This window comes from Citrus clementina, unplaced genomic scaffold, assembly GCF_000493195.1.
Source record: "Citrus clementina cultivar Clemenules unplaced genomic scaffold, Citrus_clementina_v1.0 scaffold_5, whole genome shotgun sequence".
In the NCBI taxonomy this organism is placed as follows: domain Eukaryota; kingdom Viridiplantae; phylum Streptophyta; class Magnoliopsida; order Sapindales; family Rutaceae; genus Citrus; species Citrus x clementina.
Window position 1 is genome coordinate 33,127,158 of NW_006262201.1, and position 8,134 is coordinate 33,135,291.

Here is an 8,134-nt window from a genome sequence, read left to right on the forward strand (position 1 = left end):
TGTTAACTGGTTACCGGCATGATCAGATTCAGGGCTTTCAAAGAAAACTCTGGTTCGAAAAGTCATCGGGGGCCTGCGATTAAGATTTATTCGACTGAGACGAGCAAATCTATGAATCAAAGGGGCGTTTGTGAAGACCAATGGTCGGCGGAGATTGAATTGCTACTGATTGAACACTTAAGTGTAGATTGAGGTAGGTTTTTCATAAGAATTGCGAACTTAGGGTGTTAATTAGCGTGCACGTCAATAATTATTTTGTGTAAATTTATAGTGGGTATATTGGGGCTCTGAAATTATACAATCTGATACACATAATAAAGGGTATTTGCTTGGCTTATGAGGAAGAAACTTCAGTTGATGTAAGCGGGGTTTATTTTTACAATCAGCGTATTATAGATTTAAATTTATTCACTTTGATTATTTCTCTATGCAGACTTTTAGAATTGATTTCAGCTGACTCCAAAAGCTTAACTATGAGGGCTGCGTTTGAAATTGAGGTGCTGTAACTTTTAAGCCACAGCTGCTGTGAAAAAAAAAACTGTAATTATAAAATAAAAGTTAAAAATATATAATAAATGTAAATTTTAAATAATAATTTTAATAAAATTATTAAATATATAATAAATTTTGTATTATACAAGTGAAAAATCATATCAACATAATTTAAAAGTTACAACAGTTAGTGTTTACCAAACACTTTAGTGTTATAGCTTTTAAGCTACGGCTGCCCAACCTCAATCCCAAACGCACCCTAAGTAAATATCTTCGTATATGATTGATTGCATCTCGATTGCACATGTCACTAATACTTTTTTTTCTTCTTTCAACAACTCCATAGACCTCAAACCGAGGTGTTTCTGCTTATTTCTGGGAGGTTTGACACTGTCAACAAAATTTGGCATACTTTTGTGGTTAAATAATGAAAATGGTTGCCATTTGGGCGGCTTTTCCTTTTTGTCATTTCAGGGAATTTAATGCGGTATGCAATCTTGTGAATGGTTTGAAGTCATAATAAAAATAACCTGTGTTGTTCTAACCTTCTTATATGGTAATATAATTGTCATTCCTTGCTGTTGAAATTCGCAAAGCCGACTACTTATTCTATATCTCTTGTGATGGAAAATAGAAATAAACTCTTTATTTGCCAGGAATTCGGCAAAGTATGGCCTATCTGCACTAAACCTTTTGATTAATCATGTCCGTTTTAAACAGGCCAGCTTTTAAAAGAAAATCAATCATTATCTATTATTGCACAAGATTTTGATTTACACCAAATATTTGGTTTGCCAATGACCACCTGCAGCTCTGCAAGCAGTCTAAATTTATTTTCCACAATCACATTCTTAATCATAATCATGAGCGGTTCACACATTGCATATCATTTGTTCATTGTGTCATCTGGATTACCTCAATTTCCCATTTACGAATTTAATATTTATCCATCAGCACTATGAAAAGGTGTTCGATCTCTATCAACCTGCTCCTATAACTTCCCGATTTTCTTATTTCTTTATCTCTTTTAATATTTTGAATTTCTATTGATTTTTAAATTCAAACTTAATTTAAAGACCGAGTGAATTTGGATAAGAATTGTAGATTGGGGAAACCTGCTATATATTTGAATTGGATTATTTATTGATGGTGCTATAGTGGAAGCTCATGTTATTAAGTAACATGGGTATTAAACAAAAGAGAAAAAAGAAACGAGAACAAAAGAAAAGAATGAGTGCGGTGGAAGAGAACTAAGGTGTGTCCGCTGAGTTTTCATGAAACTGAAGAAGTTTGGAGGAAGCAGGAAGCTTGAAAACGATTCTTGACAAGGAAATGACTGTCGCTGGGAGGTTTATTGGAATTGGGTGAAGTGTTATATACAGTTTTGAGTTTATATTTTTTATATATGGTTGCCGTAGTTCCTTATAATTTCTCTCTACTTTGTAGAAGGAGTTTTTGTTGGTAATCAACCAAAGGATCTTGCAGCAAATCAGGATTGACCATGACTAAATCTGTGAGTAGAATATTTTTATTTTCCAACAAATAGTATTATTTTTTTCAAATTAATTCTTAAGCATGTGCTTTGATAATGTCTGCGTTCGTATTGTTGTAATCCATAAATTCCTTTTAGCCATCTATGACATTGTCTTTAGTTCAATAAATTTTGTTAAATGATTTGATTAAGATTGATAAGAACTAAATAAGAATTATATTCTTATATTGTTGTCGAAAGATAATGGTCAGAGTTTTATTAAACCTGAAATTGAACAAGCTTGTGGTTTTATTTTTTATTTTTTAATGTAATCTGTATTGAAATTTTGTTTAGTTGTTAATTAACTATATGATCCTCTATTTTTAAGTATTACAGCCTAGTGTTTGTCACCAATTAGTTTCTTAAGTGTTTGGCCTCTGGATCATAACTTTGAGGAGTAATCTAAGGCCATGTTTGGTTGACAGGATAGGAGGTGGGAAAGGAAAGGAATTTAAAATCTGGAATAGTTTCTTTTGTTTGGTTGGAATAAATTAACAGGAATTTAATTTCAACAGAAATTTAATATCTGGCGTTATATGGAATTCAAATTCTTCTTTGAAACGTCGGAAATCTATTTCCCTGACTTAAAAATCATTGAATTGTCCTTTGTAACCCTAAAACATTTAAAAATTTTCAATTTTGCCCTTATTTAAAATTTAGACCTAAAATCACTTTTTCTCTCGATTTCCCTCTATCTAGCAGCCCTCTTTGATTTTCATCCATTTTCCGAGCCACTGCCATCGATTCAAATCAGTTGCTGCCATGGATTCATCTTAAAATAAGAAGAACAAGACGAAAATCGAGGTAAATTTTTATGATTTTATAGATTTTTTAAGTTGTTTTTATGTTAATTTTTTTGATTTGTTGAGTTCATGATTCTGTTCGGTTGCTGAGAAAACTATGGCTAATTCATTTTTTTTTGTTTATTGAACTAGACTTGATTATTTTCCTTGATTAATTAATTATGGCTGAGTTGATTGAACTTGCTTTGATTCGTTTTATTTGGTGGGTTTATGACTCTGTTTGGTTGCTGAGAAAATTTGACATTCAATAAATTCAACCCCTCCAAAAGCAGTTGACATTTTTAAGCTAGCGGACCTGTAACTTTTGAGCTACTCTTTAAAGCTTTTGCTTTCTAGCTTTTACATTGTAAAATGTCCTTGTTATTTGTTCTTCTTTGTACCTTTTTCACTAACCCTCAAAATTTTTTCCCATCCCTATTATCAGTGCAAAATTTATTTTCTGCCAGTATTCGCCTTCATCTTACATACAAATTTTCATATCTTTTACAGGATCGATGGAAAACTAGAAGATGTTCTAAATCTAAAAAAGAAGCGGCTGGATAAGATTACGCCGGTATGTCTTCCTCTTTTCTACACTTGCCAATTTGTGGCTATTACTTTCTAGTTCATGCCCCACATATCCAAACTGTTCATTACCTTCCACTCTTTATTTAATTTCAGAAATGAGTTTATATTTGAAATGTAGAGATTTGACCATTTATAGTAAAATAGATGTCATTAATTGGTACTGTTCCTCTGCTTTTTTAATTGTTTTGCCCCTGTTGAAGTAAACTTTTGCAATTATTTTGCATATGCTGCAACTTTTAATCTTATTAGTCTTGTTGAGTACATATTTATATATATATATATATATATATATTTTTTTTTTTTTTTATTTATTTATTTATTTATTTAAGACATGGATAATTCTTTGTGCAGTCATGGACGACTTAGGCTTAGCTGAAACAGATAATATGAGAAAGAAGAAATTGATTGGGCTCTTTATCCGTTGCTTATATACCATGCAATTCTGTTTTTATTTCTTGAAGCTTATGAAGAAACAAAATAGTTAGCTCTTAGTCATCATTTTTCAACAATTGGGTAGATCTAGTTACGATAATTTCGTCATTACCGTTTATGACCTCATCATTACCGTGATATAAGAGTAGATAAGGGCAAACCCATTGATGGCAGTTTCCTGGGTCAACTTCGGTTCATACAAAACTATTTCTTTAGTGGGTCATACAAAACAATTGAAATGATGATTAGATTTTTCAACAAGATTTTTCAACAATTTGTCATGAAGAAGGCCTCAAACTATTTCTTTAGCTCTTAGTCATCATTTTTCAACAATTGAATCTAATTCTGTCAAGGATGGTTTTGAAGCTTAATTGAGATTTGATTGAGCTATGGACAGCTCTGTTTCTGTCTTTGGTTTTCTAATTAATGTCTAATTTTCCGCTTGATCTTCGCATATAGTTAGCTCTTAGTCATTATCAAACTAAATCAATGCCTTTGTTTGGTACCCTCGTTGCCCTCTCTGCACAATTAAATCACCAACAATTTGATGTAATTAATAGGTTTATGTTATATTTTAAAAATTTTAATATTCATACAAAGAGCTGGTAGTAGTAATAGTAGTACGTATAAGTATTTTAGAATATATGTATACTGATATTTAAGAACATGTTAAAATTAACAGAATGTGAATAAGTCACGACAAGTCAACCCTTATCGTTATGATTGAAATTATTCAAACTTCAACGTTATGATTGAAATTTTAACTTCATCTATCTACCCTTGAAAAAAAACTTGAGGTAGTTTAATTGATTAAGCATTTCCTTTACAATCAAATCTCTAGAAAATAAGTGGTTTTGAAGCTTAATTGAATCTAATTCTGTCAAGGATGGTTTTGAAGCTTAATTGAGATTTGATTGAGCTATGGACAGCTCTGTTTCTGTCTTTGGTTTTCTAATTAATGTCTAATTTTTGCTCAATAGCTAAATGGATCGACAAGCACTTGATTTTGGAGCAAAGATGAAGATATCATACTCGTGCGGTCGCTTTTGGATTTATATCATGATGGTAGATTTTACTCGGATAACAATTTCAGAAGTGGCTACTTGGAGGTTCTTGAGACTGCTCTGGACACAAAATTGCCCGGATGTGGTATAAAAGCTAAGCCACATATTGAATCACGAATAAAGACTTTAAAGATGCAATTTCAAACCGTACATGAGATGTTAACTGGAAGTAATTTTAGACTTGTTACTGTTTTGATGACTTATGTTAGATCTATTATTGTTTTGATGCACTCATTTTAGACTTATTATTGTTTTGATGTAATCATTTTAAGCTTACTATTGTTTATGGAATTTATAACTCATTTTAGACTTATTATTGCTTTGATATACTCATTTTATGCATATTGTTATTTTGATTTTTTTAATTTATTGTCAAAATTTAGAAGCATTTAAATTTTATAAGGTTATGTTCCAGCAAATAACCATATAGGTGTGTGTGTGGGGGTAATAATAATAATCATGAATTTTATTTAACTATGAGAAAACTTATGTTCCAGCACATAAGTATATATGTGCGTGTGTGCAATAATGATAAAAAATAATAAATAATAAATAATCATGAATTTTTTTAAGACATCCTGACATTTAAAAAAAATATTTATAAGTTGATAAAAGTTTAATATTGAAATTAAATTATATTTAATTACAAATATTAATAGTGTAGTATTTACGGTAAAGGGTAAATTTGTCTAAAAATAAAAATTATAATTCCTTTCCCCATGAAATTCTATATTAAAGCAAACACTGAAATTTAATTTCCTTATTTCATTCCTCTCCTTTCTTCTCCCTTCTCTTCCATTCCTTCTCTCTCCTCTCTCTCTTCTCTTTCTCAAACCAACATGTCCTAAAAGTAAACAAGTCCTCTTCGGCAACCAATTGTTTGCGAACGTTTCATTGCAGCTAAGCGGGACATTGGCCACCACGAAATCTGTGTACGGATGAAGTTTTGGACGGGGCCTTTGCATCTTAATAAGAGTCCGTGTAAAAAGAAAAAAAGTACCCTTCTTTGGACACCCATTTTAATAATTTAAAAGTCATTCTAAAGGGGCCGCCTATGTTGCAACAGTTGCAACATACTATTATTTTTATCTTTTTGTAATCTAACCATTGGATTCAAGGCAAGAAAGGCAAAAATAAATGCAACGGCAGAGATGTATTTATTTAAGTTATTTTCATTGCAATCCCTCTTATTTTTTGAAATGTCAGGAAAAAAATATAATAATTATTATTTTATTTATTGGCTTAGTTGTTAAATGATATGAATAAGGAAGAAGTATGAAATTTTAAGAGAACTTTCATAATTGATTTTAGGCAATTACAATGCATGCTTCAATACTCATTTATAATAGCCACAACCCCTTAAATATAAAATAAAGCATATGTTTGCTTCTTAATTGTAGAAGATAAATCCCTTTATTTGTTCTACAAATTGAAGATAAATCCCTTTATTTGTTCCACAAATTCACAATTATTTCATAATTATCTAATTATTACTATCATTTCCAAATCTACTCTCATTATTTAAATTTATTATTAATTATATTTAATTATTTTATATTAATTATTAATATAATATAATAATATAATTTATTTTTATATTATAATTATTATACTAAAAATTAAAATATAATTAAAATATATTTAATGTTTCAATTAAGGCAAAGTTAGCACATTGTAGTGAATTATATAATTGACCACAATATACATTTCAAAACTTACAAACATAAGTATGCAATAAATTAATGTAAACAATATTATAACACTATACAATACTCTAATCCAAACACATTCTAATAGTGCTTTTATTAAAAAGGAATTGAAATGAGCTGGAATCGTAATAAGAAATTTGAATCAGAATAAGTTGTTTACTTAAACTGTAAGTATCGGAATCGAAATGAACAACATTCATATTTATCTATTTATTTTATTTTAGAATTAGAATAGATTATTATAAGTTACTAAAATGCCATTTGTTAATTGTGTCCCTAATATTTTTGTATATATTATAATTAAAACAATAAATAATAATAATAATAAAACTAAAAATAATAACGATGACAATAATGTTAATTACAACAAACAATTAATAAAATTTAACAATAACAACAACAAAATTAACTGAAATAATAATATTAATAATTAAAATTATAAATAAATTTTAATAATATTATTAATAAAAATAATAACAACAATAATTAATAATAATTAAAATAATCAAGTTAATATATTTCAATAATAACAACATTAATATTAATAATAATGAATTAATTATGGTATAAATACAATTAAAACAATAAAAGTAATAAATTTTAATAATAATAATGACAGTAATAATCATAAATAATAATAATTACAACAAATAAAATAATAAAATTTAATAGCAATAATCTTGTATAATAATAATGATATTAATAATAATAAAAACATTAATTAAAATTCTTTCAAAAGTCATTTTATTCCAAAAAGGACTTATATGTAAAAATTTATAAATTTTAGTGCCAATTTAATTTTACAGAAAATATAAGATAGTGTAGTGTAATCAAACGGATTTCTTTATGATACTGTATGTATTTTTCCAGCATTAATAGTGAGATTAATGTGGACCATTAGTTTTAAGTATCTTAATCTCAATCGTCCATTTAATATAATGGATAATTAAATAATTAATGAAAATGTAGCAAGTAATTCACAAGTTGCTGGTAAATATTTGTTTTTTAATTTTAAATTAATATTAATTTGAGCAAAAGCCACACACACCCCAAGGTTTGCTCAAATAGTCATACAATCCACTTAGTTTCATAAATGGTAATACATGCCACTTAATTTTCATAAATGACTATTATACGTTTTGATTTAAACAACCTAAATAAATATACATATGGTAATAGGATAATAATAATAATAAATATCATATGATACAAATAAAATATTAGAATAAGTACAATTAATAAAATAACTTGTATAATGATTTTTTTAATATTAAGTTACTATTAATCTATCTTGATGGATTTATTAAAATCTACTAATCCAAAAATTGACTTTAAGATAGATATTAATAAAAATATAATTAGGAAAGATATTGTAAATAAAACGCTATAAATTTTTATAAATTGTTGTGAGTGTTAGGTATAACTATTTCAATATTCTATATCATACATCATACTTAAGATGTTGATTTTGTTGAAGTGTTATGTTATTAAACATTAAGCTTTGTATTTATAATGTGCTATAGCTTTAATGTAAAA

At 28.0% G+C, this 8,134-nt stretch overlaps 1 long non-coding RNA gene across 2 annotated transcripts; it reads left to right on the forward strand.

Annotated features, from left to right (window-relative positions):
• Positions 1-743: 743 nt before the first annotated feature.
• LOC18041146 lies at positions 744-5,142 on the forward strand. Of its 2 annotated transcripts, none has more exons than XR_002905159.1 (5): positions 744-1,856; positions 1,939-2,005; positions 2,723-2,827; positions 3,316-3,379; positions 4,806-5,142. It is a non-coding gene; the product is annotated as an uncharacterized LOC18041146 (long non-coding RNA). The 2 variants fall into 2 exon arrangements; XR_002905160.1 differs by having other exon boundaries at positions 2,726-2,827.
• The last annotated feature ends 2,992 nt before the right edge of the window (positions 5,143-8,134 follow it).